General features: G+C 42.0%; 4 long non-coding RNA genes across 4 annotated transcripts; 1 reads left to right on the top strand and 3 right to left on the bottom strand.

Moving 5' to 3' along the window:
* Positions 1 to 1,100: 1,100 nt before the first annotated feature.
* Positions 1,101 to 2,054, bottom strand: LOC117497621. The gene is made up of 3 exons (XR_004557445.1): positions 2,011 to 2,054; positions 1,820 to 1,847; positions 1,101 to 1,720 (listed from the first exon to the last, which is right to left on the bottom strand). It is a non-coding gene; the product is annotated as an uncharacterized LOC117497621 (long non-coding RNA).
* A 4,096-nt stretch (positions 2,055 to 6,150) lies between these two features.
* LOC117497623 lies at positions 6,151 to 7,088 on the top strand. The gene is made up of 2 exons (XR_004557447.1): positions 6,151 to 6,320; positions 6,995 to 7,088. It is a non-coding gene; the product is annotated as an uncharacterized LOC117497623 (long non-coding RNA).
* A 4,377-nt stretch (positions 7,089 to 11,465) lies between these two features.
* LOC117497624 lies at positions 11,466 to 12,130 on the bottom strand. Its single transcript, XR_004557448.1, has 3 exons — positions 12,108 to 12,130; positions 11,855 to 11,987; positions 11,466 to 11,647 (listed from the first exon to the last, which is right to left on the bottom strand). It is a non-coding gene; the product is annotated as an uncharacterized LOC117497624 (long non-coding RNA).
* Positions 12,131 to 19,316: 7,186 nt separating this feature from the next.
* On the bottom strand, positions 19,317 to 19,972 carry LOC117497622. The gene is made up of 3 exons (XR_004557446.1): positions 19,726 to 19,972; positions 19,535 to 19,562; positions 19,317 to 19,435 (listed from the first exon to the last, which is right to left on the bottom strand). It is a non-coding gene; the product is annotated as an uncharacterized LOC117497622 (long non-coding RNA).
* Between the last annotated feature and the right edge of the window lie 676 nt (positions 19,973 to 20,648).

The raw sequence follows: 20,648 nt of genomic DNA, 5'->3' as shown, positions 1-20,648 counted from the left end.
ACCTGCACAGAACACTGCACTGAATCATTCAAGGTAAGGCTAAACAGCATACGGCCTGTTAGGGAGGGTCTTTCAGTTCCTTGAGTTTGTCCGTTAGCTGTCTCTCCAAAGTCTCCAGATGTCTTTCCTTTTCCTTAGCAGCTCTTCCAAGGCCATTGGGCTTGGAGATGAAGCTTAGTTTTCTTTTTATGCAACTGTGTACTACTTCTACTCCACTACAGTTCAGAGGTACATGGTGTACTTTGACTCCACTACATGTATTTAATCCCTTTAGTTACTTTACAGATGTGGATGAATGATGTGAAATATAATCAAGTGTTAAATCAGACTTTAGTTCCACCTGGAGTAAATTCACAAGCTACCCTGCAGTATACAGTCATTCAAACTAGCTGCACCTTTACCAGCTTTGAGAACACTTTCATGATCAATCATTATAAAACATATCATATATATTATTCTGAAATGGAGCCTCAGTGACCTTTGAGATATCACCCTCTTTCAATCCCAAGAAAACATTCCTCCTCAAAGACACATTCACCTCTGACCTACTTTCACTTGTGGACTAGAGTTATCCTGTGGATGAACTCAAGAAACACTATCTCCGCCTACAAGGCCTTCCCCTTCCCTCTTTCCCAAAGTGCAGCCTCTCCTACTAACAGGTGCAGATAACGTTCACCTCATTACCCCAACCAAAAGAGTCTCTTTGGGTCCACAGGGGGCACCAATAGCCCTCCAGCTAGGTTCAAATACAAGATCTCACTCCTCACCCATCAGTGCATCCACGGGAACGCTCCTTCATACCTCAAGGAACTACTCTCCTCACAAACCTCCACACGCAACCTCCATTCTACAACCAACCATCTGCTTCCCCCCCCAGGACCAAACTCCGCACCATGGGGGGGCTTTCTGTTCACCTGTGGAATTCCCTCCCAGACAAACTGAGGACTCCACAGACCACTGACTCCTTTAAGAAGGGCCTAAAAACATTTCTTTTTTTTTTAAAAAGCCTTTTATTAAACTTGTGTTTCTTTAAAAAAAAAAGAAGTATATGATGCCCCTTGTAGCACTTTGAGATTACTTTTAGCAATGAAAGGTGCTTTACAAATAACATGCATCATTATTATTATTCTTATTCTTATCATTAGGTTGGACACTCCAAGGGCCTCCCCTATTCAGGAGCCATCGGATGCCCCCCAGAGTCTCTTCACCCCAACTGGAACCCCCGATGCCGAACTCAGTCGTCAGGTGGAGAAACTATGGCAGATAGGTGTCCTCCCCTTTCAGGAAGAGCAAGGCATCACCAGATCCAAGAGCCCCTCCAGTCCAGTGGACCCCCTTCCAGCAGCTCATTGACCGGGTCCTGCGTCCCACTCTCAGTATGCAGATATCCGGATGACTACATCGTTCAAAGTGAGATGTTGGGGCAGGTAAAGGCGGGGCTCCAAGCTAACCTGAAGAAGAGTGAGTTGGGGTATCTGGGGTCGATGGAGTCTCCTCTTTGGGGCCGGGATGGGTGGGAGGTGGTGGTAGGTAGCAGCAGGTGTATGTGCAACACATCTTTCTTCTTAAGAAAAGCTTTAAGTACAATTGATTGTTTTTGTTCATTTAATATTGAGTAGAGCTAACAGGAAGTCTCTCATCAGCTGCAGCCTTCTTCTTTATTTTCCAAAATGCCTCCACGCTCCTCTTCACGTCTCAAACTCGCCCCGTGATGAATAAACTGAGAACAAATCAAACCTGAGCTTGCAGATTTGTCTGGAACACCAGAAAAACGTGTTGAAACCTCAATAAATAAACTTCACACGGTATGACCTCTCACCTTTCTGTGTGTCTTCACTTCCTGTCACCTGAGAGGAGAAGGAGAGAGAGAGAGAATGATGATGATAATAAAACTAAGAGAAACAGCCAGAATGATGAAGAGAGAAAGAAGAGTGTTGTTTTCCTCTGAGGTCACGCTCCATTAAAGAGTTTCATATCTTGATGAATGGAGGATATGGTTTCAGTACTCACAGGTCTTCTGGATCGTGGCTCTGATCATCTCTCTTCCGATCCTGTAGAGACGAACACAATCCAACAGTTTGAGATCCAGTTTAAAATAAGTGTTAGTTCTTTGAGTCAGCTTCAGAGTCCTGATCTCATGCTTTACATCCCATCATATCTTCTCTGCAAACACTACGACTGCCTGCCACAGCTCTCAGCTGCATGACAGGAAGTAACCAGTCATTGGTCTAGAACAGGGGGGTCCAAACTCTTTTCACCGAGGGCCACATACAGAAAAATATATAAAGGTCTGGGCCGCTCTCTAGAGGTTTACTGCCTCATGAGTTCAGTTATAAGTCAGGAAAGTCAATCAAATGAAGGTAAAGGATGCTTGTTACTTGAAGATGCTTTAAGAAACAAAACAGCTCTCAGCTCTCCAGAGGGTTTACTTTATTCTGTTAGCAGCTCATTCCTTTAAACAGGAGCTTCAGATTGATTATAATTACAGGAAATATGAAGGGTTTATTTCACGCTTGTTATAACAATAAGTTATTGGGCTTTTTTCTTATCAAGTTAGATTTGTTAGAAAATGTTTTCAGCTTTAATTGACTGAATTTATTTTAAAGGTGGGCTTATTAACACATGAATACTACTGTGTAATATATGTGTACATATATATTTAAGAAGTACAATACAAGACAAGCAGAAGTTTCATCTGTGGGCCATATTTCATTATACTTTCAGAATTAGCTGAGGGCCGATTCCGAGGGCCGCATTTGGCCCCCGGGCCGCAGTTTGGACACCCCTGGGCTAGAAACTAAAAACATCCCATAAGAACAGACTACCTTTCCCACTCTTCTGTAAAACCCCATATGTCTGTTAGAGCGTTGATTACTAAAGTGTGGCTTTGCATTTCCAGCTGGCCTTCTATAGTTGATGGAAGAATGAAAGAGCCTGCAGTCAGTGGGTAACATCACTGATCTGTTTCCCCAGTGAGAGAAACACCTCCCTGTGGTTCATACAATACTGCTGAACCAGCAGAGACCCCTTACTGACCTGAGAGTCTCCAGTCTGCAGTCTGGACTCTCCAGAAGATCTCTCAGCTTCTCATCTGAATCCTGCAGAGCGTTGCCTCTCAGGTCCAGATCTCTCAGATGGATGTTGGACTTCAGAGCTGAGGCCAGAGCAGAACAGCTGATCTCTGACAAACTGCAGTCCCTCAGACTGAATAAAGAAAACATGATGAGGATACATATCAGTTTATAATCAGATGTGTTACTCAACATTGAAATGAATGGGAAAACATATGTCTTCTTCAGAAAGTTAACTTTATCCTGTAAAACTAATATTACTTCAGATGAACTTTATTCAGACGTTATCGTTTACTAAATATTAAAAACATAGATTTACTTTTTAAAACTAACATCTATTACAGTTCCTTTAAGAATCAGTCAACATTTATCTCTGCAGTTCTTACTTTAGTACCTACAAATGAAAGTATGAATAAAAGAACATTTACAACTTAATGGAGATAAGTTAATGATGTAGAAGAATCAGGTTGAATAACTAATGAAACATGAGATCTCCAGCAGTAACAGAGAGTCAGTGAACTGACCTGAGAGTCTCCAGTCTGCAGTCTGGACTCTCCAGAAGATCTCTCAGCAGCTTCACTCCTGAACCCTTCAGAGCGTTGTCACTCAGGTTCAGATCTCTCAGATGGATGTTGGACTTCAGAGCTGAGATCAGAGCAGAACAGCTGAGGCCTGTACTACGAAGCTGGTTCAACCTAACCTGGATATGTTGGAGTTAGCCGGTTGGCCTAAGCCAAAACATACGCGCTGGCGCTAAGCTGTACTACGACGCCGGTTATCAAGTGGATCGCTCAAGCCAGCCGTGTCCTATCTAGTTAGGTGCGCGTTCACATGAAAGGGGTGGTATTTGGAGCATTCGACCAATCTCAAACACGGACAAGCGTACTGACAGCGCAGCGTCATACTTCCTGAATGAAAAGTGAACTTTAATATTAGTCAAATATGAAGAAGTTAAACTTTAAACATCCATGACTTAAACACTTTATCCAGGATAAAAGCCACATAGCTGCACCTGCAAGGTGAATACAGCTGGTAAAAGAAAAAGTGTTTGAATGCGTACATTAACAGGTTTATGATATCACTGCCCCGTCCAAGACACGAGTTGATCTGACTTTAATTAGGAGAATTTGACTCGAGTGTTTCATCAACTTAATGTGTTGCTTAAAATAATACTTCTGCATACAGTATGTGACACTGTGAGTGTTGCACGGCCAGATACGGCTCAAGAAGCTGACTCAAATAAGGAAATATATGATACATTATGATGTGATATGATATGAATGATAATGGGACACATCGTCTGCACTCACAGTGCCGCGGACTGTACTTAATGTTACTCTGATCCGGTTACTTATGTCGTGGCAGATATTTAAGTAAGCTTTCTTAACGCTAATATTATAATAGTCAGATTGCTCTGAAGATGGGAGGGGATATTCTATTAATTTTCACGTTCACACAGTCAGTTGATTTTGACCGGCCGTCTTTCCTGCAACGGCAGTTTTTCTGTATTTCCTCTATCCTGTAATATGAATTGATCGCTTTAAACTCCGCACACGGAGCTCTGATTGGTCAGCAGGCGGTGCTTTCACTGAGTTGATCTCTTAGCCTGCCACCTAACCTGCTCCGGAGCAGGTTTGCCGCTCAGCATAAGTTACCATGGAGATCTAGCCTGCTAAAAAGAGAACCAGCGTCGTAGGACCGGAAAGCCCGAGATTTCCCTGAATTTAGCCGGCTAAGCGAAAATCCAGCTTCGTAGTACAGGCCTCTGGTGTTTACCTGTGTGTTGTAGTTTCTCTGACCTCTGTCCTCTGTACCTGGTGTTTACCTGTGTGTTGTAGTTTCTCTGACCTCTGACCTCTGTACCTGGTGTTTACCTGTGTGTTGTAGTTTCTCTGTCCTCTGTCCTCTGTACCTGGTGTTTACCTGTGTGTTGTAGTTTCTCTGACCTCTGTCCTCTGTACCTGGTGTTTACCTGTGTGTTGTAGTTTCTCTGTCCTCTGACCTCTGTACCTGGTGTTTACCTGTGTGTTGTAGTTTCTCTGTCCTCTGTACCTGGTGTTTACCTGTGTGTTGTAGTTTCTCTGACCTCTGTCCTCTGTACCTGGTGTTTACCTGTGTGTTGTAGTTTCTCTGACCTCTGACCTCTGTACCTGGTGTTTACCTGTGTGTTGTAGTTTCTCTGTCCTCTGTCCTCTGTACCTGGTGTTTACCTGTGTGTTGTAGTTTCTCTGACCTCTGTCCTCTGTACCTGGTGTTTACCTGTGTGTTGTAGTTTCTCTGTCCTCTGACCTCTGTACCTGGTGTTTACCTGTGTGTTGTAGTTTCTCTGTCCTCTGTACCTGGTGTTTACCTGTGTGTTGTAGTTTCTCTGACCTCTGTCCTCTGTACCTGGTGTTTACCTGTGTGTTGTAGTTTCTCCGACCTATGTCCTCTGTACCTGGTGTTTACCTGTGTGTTGTAGTTTCTCCGACCTCTGTCCTCTGTACCTGGTGTTTACCTGTGTGTTGTAGTTTCTCCGACCTCTGTCCTCTGTACCTGGTGTTTACCTGTGTGTTGTAGTTTCTCTGACCTCTGTCCTCTGTACCTGGTGTTTACCTGTGTGTTGTAGTTTCTCCGACCTCTGTCCTCTGTACCTGGTGTTTACCTGTGTGTTGTAGTTTCTCTGACCTCTGTCCTCTGTACCTGGTGTTTACCTGTGTGTTGTAGTTTCTCTGACCTCTGTCCTCTGTACCTGGTGTTTACCTGTGTGTTGTAGTTTCTCTGACCTATGTCCTCTGTACCTGGTGTTTACCTGTGTGTTGTAGTTTCTCCGACCTCTGTCCTCTGTACCTGGTGTTTACCTGTGTGTTGTAGTTTCTCCGACCTCTGTCCTCTGTACCTGGTGTTTACCTGTGTGTTGTAGTTTCTCCGACCTCTGTCCTCTGTACCTGGTGTTTACCTGTGTGTTGTAGTTTCTCTGACCTCTGTCCTCTGTACCTGGTGTTTACCTGTGTGTTGTAGTTTCTCTGACCTCTGTCCTCTGTACCTGGTGTTTACCTGTGTGTTGTAGTTTCTCTGACCTCTGTCCTCTGTACCTGGTGTTTACCTGTGTGTTGTAGTTTCTCTGACCTCCTGCTGTGTGTTTAGGACACCTTTGAGCGAGCGAAGGCCTGGGTGAAGGAGCTGCAGAGGCAGGCCAGTCCCAACATCGTGATCGCTCTGGCTGGGAACAAGGCGGACCTGGCAGAGAGGAGACTAGTGGAGTACGAGGTAACAAGCTCCCGTCATGTTGTGAATATCCTCATAAATATAAAAAATACCCTGATTTAAAGAGCCAAAGATCACTTTTTTAAGACATATTCATAATGAAGAATATGTTGATTACACAATGTCATAGCTGTAGAATAATGACACCGTCAGCGTTTGGATTGGTTCCCTTTAAGCCTTACTTTCACTTTACAATTCTGCAACTGGGTTAGATCTCCCTTTTACAATTAAAGTCCTCTTTATGCACCATAGACTGTATGGACCTCTAGACATATATAAACGTGTTTCTTAACAAAAAGTAAGGTCAAGTCATTCCTGTAGGTTTTATGGCCATTTTAAACCTTTTTTACCCATATTTTCTAACCATTTTTGGGATAATATTGTGACAATATATGCTCATTTTGTCCTTTGCCTGTCTATGATAGCTTCTGTTTACAATTAAACAACAAGATAAGAGAACAGGGCACAACCTTTTGTTTTACTATATCTAATTGGCTGCATTAAAATACAGGTGGTAAAGTCCGTAAGGCCTGGCTAATTAAAAACAGAAACTGTATTCGAGGCACAAGTCAGAGCTTTGTGTAGTGTCGTCATGGGTCACGCTCCAGAGAGGGTTATTTGGTTTTGTAAGTGTTTAAACTGACTTTATATCTGCATTTGTGTGTTGTATGAAAAAGGACGCCCAGACGTACGCTGAAGACACCGGCTTGCTCTTCATGGAGACCTCTGCTAAAACAGCCATGAACGTCAATGAGCTCTTCCTGGCTATTGGTGAGTTTCCTGTCATTTACACGAGACTTGTTGATAGTAAAAATACTTAAAAAATGAATTTTTACTAGTTACCAAAAATCAAAGGTGCACAACCAAGCTCGTGAAAACTTAAGAAAATAGATATTGACATTATTATGACCTTAAAATATCAAGAAATCAAGATAACTGAACATTTGTTAGTTTGTGAAGTGACTCTGTTGGTTATTTTGACAAAGGAGAAGACTCTTTAAAGTAGAGACACTACATACTGATATACACCTGAACATCAGCAGGAGAGGACTCTTTAAAGTAGAGACACTACATACTGATATACACCTGAACATCAGCAGGAGAGGACTCTTTAAAGTAGAGACACTACATACTGATATACACCTGAACATCAGCAGGAGAGGACTCTTTAAAGTAGAGACACTATATACTGATATACACACTGAACATCAGCAGGAGAGGACTCTTTAAAGTAGAGACACTACATACTGATATACACCTGAACATCAGCAGGAGAGGACTCTTTAAAGTAGAGACACTACATACTGATATACACCTGAACATCAGCAGGAGAGGACTCTTTAAAGTAAAGACACTACATACTGATATACACCTGAACATCAGCAGGAGAGGACTCTTTAAAGTAGATACACTACATACTGATATACACCTGAACATCAGCAGGAGAGGACTCTTTAAAGTAGAGACACTACATACTGATATACACCTGAACATCAGCAGGAGAGGACTCTTTAAAGTAGAGACACTACATACTGATATACACCTGAACATCAGCAGGAGAGGACTCTTTAAAGTAGAGACACTACATACTGATATACACCTGAACATCAGCAGGAGAGGACTCTTTAAAGTAGAGACACTACATACTGATATACACCTGAACATCAGCAGGAGAGGACTCTTTAAAGTAGAGACACTACATACTGATATACACCTGAACATCAGCAGGAGAGGACTCTTTAAAGTAGAGACACTACATACTGATATACACCTGAACATCAGCAGGAGAGGACTCTTTAAAGTAGAGACACTACATACTGATATACACCTGAACATCAGCAGGAGAGGACTCTTTAAAGTAGAGACACTACATACTGATATACACTTGAACATCAGCAGGAGAGGACTCTTTAAAGCAGAGACACTACATACTGATATACACCTGAACATCAGCAGGAGAGGACTCTTTAAAGTAGAGACACTACATACTGATATACACCTGAACATCAGCAGGAGAGGACTCTTTAAAGTAGAGACACTACATACTGATATACACCTGAACATCAGCAGGAGAGGACTCTTTAAAGTAGAGACACTACATACTGATATACACTTGAACATCAGCAGGACAGGACTCTTTAAAGCAGAGACACTACATACTGATATACACCTGAACATCAGCAGGAGAGGACTCTTTAAAGTAGAGACACTACATACTGATATACACCTGAACATCAGCAGGAGAGGACTCTTTAAAGTAGAGACACTACATACTGATATACACCTGAACATCAGCAGGAGAGAACTTTTTAAAGTAGAGACACCTGAACATCAGCAGGAGATGACTCTTTAAAGTAGAGACACTACATACTGATATACACCTGAACATCAGCAGGAGAGGACTTTTTAAAGTAGAGAGACTACATAGTACATACATTTTATCGGGTCATTCACTTGGTCCATTAGTGACCTCAGTGGAAAATAAATGTGGCTCCCGATAAATCGCCCTAATCAATTAAAATGAAAAGAATCTTAACTTGGAAAAGCTGACTGCATTGCAGGTGAAGACTACAACTCCCATGATCCCACGTTACCTCAAAACGTCACCAAACTCTGTCTTTTTTATTACAGTCATTGAAAGACCCAGAGTGGCAAAAAATTACAAATATAGATTTCTTTGATACTGGTTGATATTTTTACTACACTACACATATTAAGGCCCACTTCAACTTAAAGTGGACCTATCATGCTATATTTGAATAATATAGTGTAGGACCATACCAATATAAGGCATATTTATACTTTTTTTTTTTCAAAATACCAAACAGATCATTTTTATTTTATTTAGCCTTTATTTATACAGGTGTAAAATCTCATTGAGACACAAGGTCTCATTTGCAAGAGAGACCTGTCAGTGGTAACACTACCACACAAAGTTACAGACAGACAGGACACTAAACACAGAGGCAACAATAAAATACAACATCGTAAAAAAAGTAGTCATTGAAATCCATATAAAGTATTCAGATATAGCAGGTGCAAACACCCACAGATGATTTCTCCAGCTTTTTTAAAATGAGTTTAAAATCCGTGATGGGTATCAAAGTGGTCAGCTTAATGATCATGCATTTTAGCCATGCCTCATTTTGCTCAATTTGACAATAGAGTGGCGAAGTCACGCCCATCTACTTCCGCCCCATGGGACCTTATTTCGGAAAAATAATGTATTGAAGTCAATGGAGAGAGAAAACTTATCTTTCGATCCCGTTTGAATTGTGCCATGAATTACACATATGATGTTTGTCAATCTTAAAAAATCATTTCCATGTCAAAAAAGTCACAGTTTGTCGTAAAACTGTTGAAATATAAGACTATGAAAAATACGCAACTAGAAAGACTACAAATCCCAGAGTCGCGTAAGTGATGTCACAATTGAGACACTAAGAGATAGCTACGATCAGCGCCATATAGATAGAATCTATCTATATGGCGCTGGCTAAGATAAGATAACTTTAACAAGATGCCTGTGTGCTTAGTACCAGGTTGTTATTATACCAGCAATGGGTCTTGCTCGTTCTTTCGCTTCCCGTCTGATGAAAGAGGAGTGTGTGGATCAAGCCAGCTAGTAGCTAGCACGTTAGTTAGCATTACAGCCTTGTCATTTGTATTAGCCTTAACATGAAGTAACATTAAGTAACCCAAAATGTTAAACAGTAAGAGTAGTAGTCATATTTCGTGAACCCTTTGAAGAGTACTGTCACCGGTGTGATCATTCTATAATACACCATTTAAGCCCGGGGGAGAAATGCTAACGCTAACGCTAGCGATCTTTTCTACTTCATGCTATCTGCACAAATGGTTGACATTAAACATTAAAACGACCAGGCAGTTCAGAGAGAATCAAAGGAAGGCAGACAGGCAGCTTTGCATGACATTCTTCAGGACGTGTTTCATTGTGGTGATAGTGAGGGTAGTCAATCGTTTTGTTGACAAGACAGTAGTGACGGCCATCTTGGTGACGTGTGTTGTTGACCAGAGATGTAGTTCATTGAGCGTTTCACACAAACAAATGTGTTACTTCACAGTTTTACGACACATTTTTTTTTTTTTGACTTGCAAAATTATCTTTTAAATTGACAAACATCATATGTGTAATTCGTGGCACAATTCAAACAGGATCGAAAGATAATCTTTCTCTCTCCATTGACTTCAATACACTCTATAAGGCTCTGTCCACAAGATGGCGTCTATCAACTTCCGGCGGGGGGTGTGGGGGCGAGTACTTCCGGTTTGAGTACAGAGTTTTTACAGCTTGACAGTTTGACAGTTTGACAGTTTGTTATGACCATACTTGCCAACCCTCCCGATTTTCGCGGGAGACTCCCGATTTCATAGCCCTCTCCCGGTTTCCTCCCGGGGTCATATTTCTCCCGCATTTCTCCCGATTTCTGACTAAATCAGATTTACCCTGGACTGTTTCCACTCGGACTTTAATACAGCTACACCATTGTTTGGTTTCCATGGTAGCGCGTCTCTTTAGTAGCGCGCGCAACTGAGAGTGTGAGGAAGATAGTCACAGAAAACTGAACAAGAATCGACAACTCCACCCGTTGCTCACTCCTTTCCTGGATACAGATCCAGCCCACACATATGCTCCATGGTGCTACAGGCAATGTACTTACAACTACAATAAGCATGTTAATGTTAAGCTCCGGCGAACCACTAGCACACCCCCCCCCCCCCCCCCCCCCCCCTCCGCGGTTGAAATGCTCCCGATTTCCAAGGTCTCAATGTTGGCAAGTATGGTTATGACACACCAAGAGCAAGAAGGGGACTCTATAGAGTGGCGAAGTCCCTCCCCTTTGTCGACCATTATTGCCATGTCTGGTGTGAGCAGGCTCACGATGCCAGACAGCTTGAAAATCTCCCGGTCACTCATAGATCCTGCATACAGGCCAGACACAAATGTAATGGCACCATGTGGTGCCATGCCGATCATGGCCTTGAATGTAGCATGAGACTTGTATGTTGAAAACACCTCACTCTGCAGCAGGAGAGATGATGGAGTCTGGCAGAATACTTCAGTGCAGTCAAGCACCACTTGTGTGTCAGGGAAAGCTGAAAACTCTGGTGGAAGGTGAGCTGACAACTTCGCGTGGGATCCACAGACGTTGGCTTCCAAGCAGTTGGTACAGGAAGTGTGTCCAGGTGGAAATAATTCTGCTGACTGTGGTGCGGTGAATGCCAAACCGTTCTGCTAGATCCCTCAGATGTAGGCCCACTGACAGGTGCATGAGGAACAGCAGCAGCTCATCTATGGGTGGAAGTTTCTGTGAAAACAAATAAGTGTTAGGCATACTGTAGATACTGTTATAGGGAGACCGGGTACAGTTGTAACACATTTTCCGTTTGTATGTGTGTGTGTGTGTGTGTGGCATGTGTGTGTGTTGTGAGTGATGTGATGCACTTGTTAAACGGTGGTATAGTGCGCAGCGTGCATAATTATTAATATACATCCATGCTTGTATGCTGCATACCGTTGTTGTTGGTTGAGAGGAATCCGAGCTGCTGGCAGAGGATGCCTTGGCGTTGGTGATCCGCACCATCTTGGTGTTGGCTGCTGGCTCCACCAATTTCCAAAAGGCAAGGAAATGCTTGTATGTGGCAAATCTAAGAATGTAATATTGTTCATGTTAGACATTGTTTTGTTTCTTAAATTAGCTTCCCCAAATTAAAGGTGTTTTTCAAACTAGTGGCCATAACAACATCCTGATAGCCTTATAAACAAACCTGGTGTAGAAACGAATGTCCTCCTCCGACCCTGCCAGGCGTTGTATCCCGAAACGAGATCGCAGTTGTAACACTTCCAGCTGGTGTTGGAGCTCCCTAACCTGCATTTTCAAGGCTTCGTTCTCGTCGGCCACCTGATTTGCCATCACTGCCGTCGCTGGATTTAAACAGTACTCATGATCAGGCAGCGCAACTGTTTCCACCTCGTACTCAGCTGTCAAGTCCGGGGTGGGGCTCTCTGCCCTCGGCCGACGCTCCCAAACATTACGTCTTGGTGTAGGTAGCTCGTAGTTATTCCATGCAAAGAGAACAGGTGTAGCTCTTTTCTGTACTCTGTGCAGTCCTCCCGCTGTGACCAATAAGTCTCCTGGTCGAAAATGCCTACTGCACACACGGGTATTTTTTGTGGGGCTGAAATTGTCCCTACGGACCTTGATCAGCCACTGAGCCTTTACCTCAGCATCAATGGGAAATGCATGGAAACTTATCTCCCGATTATAACGGGCCGAATTCGTACACAGTGGCACACAGCAATGTAGTGCCGACTTTCTTACCCGCTGGAAGGCCAATCGCTTTTCTTTACCCCGAAATCCGCTCATTCTTGCTCTTGGTGTGTCATAACAAACTGTCAAACTGTCAAACTGTCAAGCTGTAAAAACTCTGTACTCAAACCGGAAGTACTCGCCCCCACACCCCCCGCCGGAAGTTGATAGACGCCATCTTGTGGACAGAGCCTTATAGAGTGTATTGAAGTCAATGGAGAGAGAAAGATTATCTTTCGATCCCGTTTGAATTGTGCCACGAATTACACATATGATGTTTGTCAATTTAAAAGATAATTTTGCAAGTCAAAAAAAAAAAAATGTGTCGTAAAACTGTGAAGTAACACATTTGTTTGTGTGAACCGCTCAATGAACTACATCTGGTCAACAACACACGTCACCAAGATGGCCGTCACTACTGTCTTGTCAACAAAACGATTGACTACCCTCACTATCACCACAATGAAACACGTCCTGAAGAATGTCATGCAAAGCTGCCTGCCTGCCTTCCTTTGATTCTCTCTGAACTGCCTGGTCGTTTTAATGTTTAATGTCAACCATTTGTGCAGATAGCATGAAGTAGAGAAGATCGCTAGCGTTAGCGTTAGCATTTCTCCCCCGGGCTTAAATGGTGTATTATAGAATGATCACACCGGTGACAGTACTCTTCAAAGGGTTCACGAAATATGACTACTACTCTTACTGTTTAACATTTTGGGTTACTTAATGTTACTTCATGTTAAGGCTAATAAAAATGACAAGGCTGTAATGCTAACTAACGTGCTAGCTACTAGCTAGCATGATCCAGAGTACTCCTGGTCCTTTCATCAGACGGGAAGCGAAAGAACGAGCAAGACCCATTGCTGGTATGATAACAACCTGGTATTAAGCACACAGGCATCTTGTTAAAGTTATCTTATCTTAGCCAGCGCCATATAGATAGATTATATCTATATGGCGCTGAACTTAGATCTTAGTGGAGGAAAACAATTGTGACATCACTTACGCGACTCTGGGATTTGTAGTCTTTCTAGTTACGTATTTTTCATAGTCTTATATTTCAACAGTTTTACGACAAACTGTGACTTTTTTGACATGGAAATTATTTTTTAAGATTGACAAACATCATATGTGTAATTCATGGCACAATTCAAACGGGATCGAAAGATAAGTTTTCTCTCTCCATTGACTTCAATACATTATCTTTCCGAAATAAGGTCCCATGGGGCGGAAGTAGATGGGCGTGACTTCGCCACTCTATTTCTAGCTCTGGGCAGATTCAGTGAGAACAGCACCACCTACTGGCCTGGCATATGTACTACAGCGTCTCCAGCGCTTTCGAACGGCAATGCCGTGGTTGTCTACTCCTGATTGGTGGAGTTGGCCCAATAGCCGTAGCGCCACTGTCCTGACATCAGGACAGTGTTCAAATCTGGATCAGTTTTTATCAGATCCGTTGCAGCCCCTTTTTTAGAGATTTGGGTATGGAGGAAAATAGAGAGGGTTGTGTTTTCTGACACTTGGTGAGTTCCCTGGAACACCGGGGACACATATTCATGTATAAAAGACGTACAAAAGTGCATTTTGCATGATAGGTCCCCTTTAAGATGAATAATGAGCAGCAGCTATAAACTCTCACATTATTTGAAACACATGCTTTATATGGGAATGACATTAAAATGCATTGTCTCCCTATCAAATAAATAAAAAATCTCCAGCCTTCCTTATAAAAGTCTTATCTCCAGATTTTAAAGGGCTCATGTCATGCTTTTCCGGTTATAACCCGTCCCCTTGTGTGTTATGAAGGATGATTAGGACAATTCTGGAGAAATAGATCTGAAAGGTGCACGTTAAATCAGCAGAGCTGCCATCCACCTGGACCCCCCGTGGTGCTGGAGAAAGCAAAACGGCGATCAGGAACATCATCCACCCAATCCTCTGCTCACTGCCGTCCTCCAGACGTATCAGTGCAGAACTGTAGAGCTCAACACTGCTGCCACTTCAGCCTTACATACTTTTACTTCAAATTAAATTATTTCATCTGTGTGCCATATACAACATCTCATTTTGCATATACTGTATATACTTATTACATTGCTGTTAACAGTTCATTTATTTGCAATACTGTCTAGATTTAATCTACAACTAAGATTATATTACTTAATCTAAATTGTGTTTGTTTATGTTTATCTATATTTTATCTTGCACTTTTCTGTGTCTTAGTTTCAGAATTGGATTTTTTATGTGTCCTTTCTTTTAATAGATATTTAATGATTAGGCTATAGCTTACTGCTGTTGATGTTAAATGGCACGATTGATTTCCTCTGTCTCAATGATGAAAGTTCTCATAATAGAAGACATGAAGCTGCAGAGAGAGGATGGATATATTCTTACCTCTACTTTGTGATTAGATGAAAATACAAAATTGAATTAAAATAGTAATTGTTAAACACATTGTTTATTTCATTTACTGAGGTTTTAACCATTATTTACAACATGTGTACATAAGCAGTGGAATAATAGGATATCTCTAGGTCATTAAACTGTCTTAAGTTTTGTTTAATTATATTAACACAAAAAATAGGCTATAGAAAATCTTTAATTGTGTATTTCAGCAGAGCGGGGGGTCACGGAGCTGTTGGACCTGGAGGTGCTGACCTGGGGTCAGTAGGACATCATCTGGGCTGGTTTAGGGGAAGAAGGAGAATATAAACTATTATAATCACAGCTAATAAGATTAGAAAACTAATATTGTTTAGAATCAATCTAAACAATATGCTGTTGTTCATTTAAAAAACATATCGTTTTATTAGTACAGACAAATTAAGACTTATGTTAAATATGAAATAATATGATTAAATCACATCAGCTATATAATGTACTTGTTAACTTACTAATGTAACATTACTGGGGGCTAAAGGAACAGCTTCACCTGGCCATGGTCCTCTTTATTTCATCGCCGTCGGTGATCTCCAAAAAATGGTTAAAGTAAAAAAGTAAAGTTTCTGGATCATGTTCAGCTGAGTTAGCTTGTTAGCTCATATGCTATCAGGCTGCTGGAGCAGCGCAACAGAACAGCGCGTATCATGTGACGTAAACAGGCAGTGCTCCGCAGGCTGGACCGTCTCATTTCGTAGGCCACTCGGTCTGCATCCTTCGTGGACCGCGTAGGCTGCGTCCTCCGAAGGATGCAGCCCCTGAATTGAGACACGGGGGGTGTTTCTCAATGTCGAGGACGCTTCCTTGGTAGGACAAGTCTTCCGAGTCAGGTCCTTCAGAAGCTAGGCAAGAATCCTTCCTGGCATTCGGAAAACGAAGAGTGGAACAGGCGAGCAAGTGTGCAGGTGTGCGTCATATGAGAGGCATCGCCTTAAATTGAGTGCGATTTGTTTGAAGAAGACTCATAACTGATTTGCAAAGATCGAAGATGTACTTGAGTAACTGTATTCGGTAAAATGATCATCTCTCCAGGACAGAACCACTAAACTAACAGAAAACATTCTCCTTCTGTTTGCAGCCTTCAAAAAGTCCTGGAGGATAAGCAGCCATAAGAAAATCATAAAATCACCATGACCAATCAATAATCAAATGTGTATTCATATATCATACTTGATATCTGCAAACCTTTTTTACACATATTGGTGCACATTGTAGCATAAACCACAAATATCAACAAAAGAGGCAAAGTCAAAACAAGGTTCATTTTAATTATTTATTTAGGTGCAAAACGCTCAAAGGTCTCATTCAAACCTAATAGTCCGCTTCTCACATATACTGTATCAACTCAAATGTGAATTTTCCTTCACATTGAATCAGCAATCAGAACTTATGCAAATCAAATCAACTTTCAATCAGTCTTTGAGCTCCTTGAGTTGAAAAAGCAAACCACCAACCTGCACAGAACACTGCACTGAATCATTCAAGGTAAGGCTAAACAGCATACGGCCTATTAGGGAGTGTCTTTCAGTTCCTTGAGTTTGTCCGTTAGCTGTCTCTCCAAAGTCTCCAGATGTCTTTCCTTTTCCTTAGCAGCTCTTCCAAGGCCATTGGGCTTGGAGATGAAGCTTAGTTTTCTTTTTATGCAACTGTGTACTACTTCTACTCCACTACAGTTCAGAGGTACATGGTGTACTTTGACTACATGTATTTAATCCCTTTAGTTACTTTACAGATCTGGATGAATGATGTGAAATATAATCAAGTGTTAAATCAGACTTTAGTTCCACCTGGAGTAAATTCACAAGCTACTGTTGGAGTCGGGAGGGCTGATAATTTATTCCGGCAAATTACTCAGACCTACTAATTGACCTAACAGAAGTTATTGAGTCTTTGTAAGTTTACTGCTTGGCTCAGATCCACCAACGTCAGCAAGATCTCACCTCTATTAACTCCTGGAGAACCAGGTTCAATTAACTGCTGTTTCAATTCAGACGACCCGCTAAATCTGTTTAAGCGATCCCGAAGGATTTTGATATCAGTAGTGAGGTGTGGCCCTATACTAAGTGTGAGTGGGGCAGTGTGCAATCTTACCTTTAAGCAGGAGAGGAGAGCACAGATGTATTTTAAGTTGTCCCAGTCCAAAAGGTGGGATCAGTTTATTTGAAGAAAAATGGTCCACACGTATACAGGGTTTTTACCTTCTCTCGTTACAAAATTACAATCATACTAAACATATCATGCTGGGGTCATTTTCTAATCTAAAACCTTAATTCATAGTTTAGACATTAAAGTCTTCCGACAAAATCCAAAGGAATTTCCTCACAGATCGCAGGGGTTAACATTCACACCTTATGGCCTGACACATTCAGAGGTCAGTTCCTCAGAATGATCAGTTGGAATTCTAGTTTTAAACTTGCATCCAACCATTCACTCAGCATTCAATACACAGAGATTAAGCAATAGTTACAAAGTTGGAGAGAACCTTACAGAGGCGAAAACCCAAAAACAAAAACAGGACAGAAAAACCCAAAGACACCTCCTCCATACCCATATTTGTGGAAACTGGGCATGGCCTCTGATGTACAGGACATGGACTTGTCCAGACATATTCCTATGGCTATGGCATAAGACACACCTTCCCATGTTTGTGTAAAAAGGTCATGACCCCTACTCTGCAGGACTTGCAAAATATTATTCTCGGCTATGACATAACCAACCTTTTTGGGGCCTCAATGTATTTCTCCTTAAGTCAGGAGCCCCCCTCCCGTGTACTGCTGTGAGGGAAGAGGGAAGAACTGTCTCTCCTCTCTTATCAGTGACACCCATAAACCATTATAGGCCTTACACACTCAATTTAACAAACCACTTGTGTTTTGTTTATACTGTAAATATAGAAACCATAAATATTAAGCATTTTCATTGTGGGTTATACAAGAATATAATTGATTATAATTACTTTCATTTTAAGTATTCAACCTAATATGGAGATCTCAACACTACCCTGCAGTATACAAAGTCATTCAAACTAGCTGCACCTTTACCAGCTTTGAGAACACTTAATGATCAATCATTATAAAACATATCATATATATTATTCTGAAAATGGAGCCTCAGTGACCTTTGAGATATCACCCTCTTTCAATCCCAAGAAAACATTCCTCCTCAAAGACAATTCACCTCTGACAGACTTTCACTTGTGGACTAGAGTTATCCTGTGGATGATCTCAAGAAACACTATCTCCGCCTACAAGGCCTTCCCCTTCCCTCTTTTCCAAAGTGCAGCCTCTCCTACTAATAGGTGCAGATAACTTTCACCTCATTACCCCAACCAAAAGAGTCTCTTTGGTCCACAGGGGGCACCAATAGCCCTCCAGCTAGGTTCAAATACAGATCTCACTCCTCACCCATCAGTGCATCCACGGGAAACGCTCCTTCATACCTCAAGGAACTACTCTCCTCACAAACCTCCACACGCAACCTCCATTCTACAACCAACCATCTGCTTCCCCCCCCAGGACCAAACTCCGCACCATGGGGGGGCTTTCTGTTCACCTGTGGAATTCCCTCCCAGACAAACTGAGGACTCCACAGACCACTGACTTCCTTTAAGAAGGGCCTAAAAACCTTTCTTTTTTTTTAAAAAGCCTTTTATTAAACTGTGTGTTATTTAAAAAAATAAGTATATTATGCCCCTTGTAGCACTTTGAGATTACTTTTAGCAATGAAAGGTGCTTTACAAATAAAATGCATTATTCTTATTCTTATCATTAGGTTGGACACTCCAAGGGCCCCCCCTATTCAGGAGCCATCGGATGCCCCCCAGATGTCTCTTCACCCCCAACTGGAACCCCCGATGCCGAACTCAGTCGTCAGGTGGAGAAACTATGGCAGATAGGTGTCCTCACCCTTTCCAGGAGAGCAAGGCATCACCAGATCCAAGAGCCCCTCCAGTCCAGTGGACCCCCTTCCAGCAGCTCATGGACCGGGTCCTGCGTCCCACTCTCAGTATGCAGATATCCGGATGACTACATCGTTCAAAGTGAGATGTTGGGGCAGGTAAAGGCGGGGCTCCAAGCTAACCTGAAGAAGAGTGAGTTGGGGTATCTGGGGTCGATGGAGTCTCCTCTTTGGTGCCGGGATGGGTGGGAGGTGGTGGTAGGTAGCAGCAGGTGTATGTGCAACACATCTGTCTTCTTAAGAAAGCTTTAAGTACAATTGATTGTTTTGTTCATTTGATATTGAGGAGAGCTAACAGGAAGTCTCTCATCAGCTGCAGCCTTCTTCTTTATTTTCCAAAATGCCTCCACGCTCCTCTTCACGTCTCAAACTCGCCCCGTGATGAATAAACTGAGAACAAATAAAACCTGAGCTTGCAGATTTGTCTGGAACACCAGAAAAACGTGTTGAAACCTCAATAAATAAACTTCACACAGTACGACCTCTCACCTTTCTGTGTGTCTTCACTTCCTGTCACCTGAGAGGAGAAGGAGAGAGAGAGAGAATAATGATGATGATAAAACTAAGAGAAACAGATAAAATGATGAAGAGAGAAAGAAGAGTGTTGTTTTCCTCTGAGGTCATGCTCCATTAAAGAGTTTACTATCTTGATGAATGGAGGATATGGTTTCAGTACTCACAGGTCTTCTGGATCGTGGCTCTCATCGGCTCTTCACCCCATCTGATCCTGTAGAGATGAACACAATCCAACAGTTTAAGATCCAGTTTAAAATAAGTGTTTGTTCTTTGAGTCAGCTTCAGAGTCCTGATCTCATGCTTTACATCCCATCATATCTTCTCTGCAAACACTACGACTGCCTGCCACAGCTCTCAGCTGCATGACAGGAAGTAACCAGTCATTGGTCTAGAACAGGGGTCCAAACAGAGGGCCACATACAGAAAAATATATAAAGGTCTGGGCCGCTCTCTAGAGGTTTACTGTCTCATGAGTTCAGTTATAAGTCAGGAAACTCAATCAAATGAAGGTAAAGGATGCTTGTTACTTGAAGATGCTTTAAGAAACAAAACAGCTCCCAGCTCTCCAGAGGGTTTACTTTATTCTGTTAGCAGCTCATTCCTTTAAACAGGAGCTTCAGATTGATTATAATTACAGGAAATATGAAGGGTTTATTTCACGCTTGATATAACAATAAGTTATTGGGCTTTTTTCTTATCAAGTTAGATTTGTTAGAAAATGTTTTCAGCTTTAATTGACTGAATTTATTTTAACCTCTTAAGCACGGCGGTCCCCCCATTGGACCCCTCCCACCGTTTTGTTTTCGAGATAATGTCTCAGGGCTTCTTAACATTTATGAAACTATGAATGTGTAGCACCAGATTAACGGGAAGAATCTCAGCTAACTGAAGATATGAACCATTTTTACCAAAACAAAACACAAGTCTCATAAGAAGCGTCTAAATGACCCCTGAGCGAAAAAATTCTAACGCACTGCGGCACACAATTCAAGATAAAAATACCCTTATTACTTATCGTAGCTGCACATACAATATAGCCGATTAAAGCTGAGACTCCACTGATTATTTAGGTATAGTATCATCACTG

This window comes from Trematomus bernacchii, unplaced genomic scaffold (assembly GCF_902827165.1).
Source record: "Trematomus bernacchii unplaced genomic scaffold, fTreBer1.1, whole genome shotgun sequence".
Taxonomy (NCBI): domain Eukaryota; kingdom Metazoa; phylum Chordata; class Actinopteri; order Perciformes; family Nototheniidae; genus Trematomus; species Trematomus bernacchii.
Note: the sequence above shows the minus strand (reverse complement) of the source record. Positions and strands in the feature narration are given on the sequence as shown.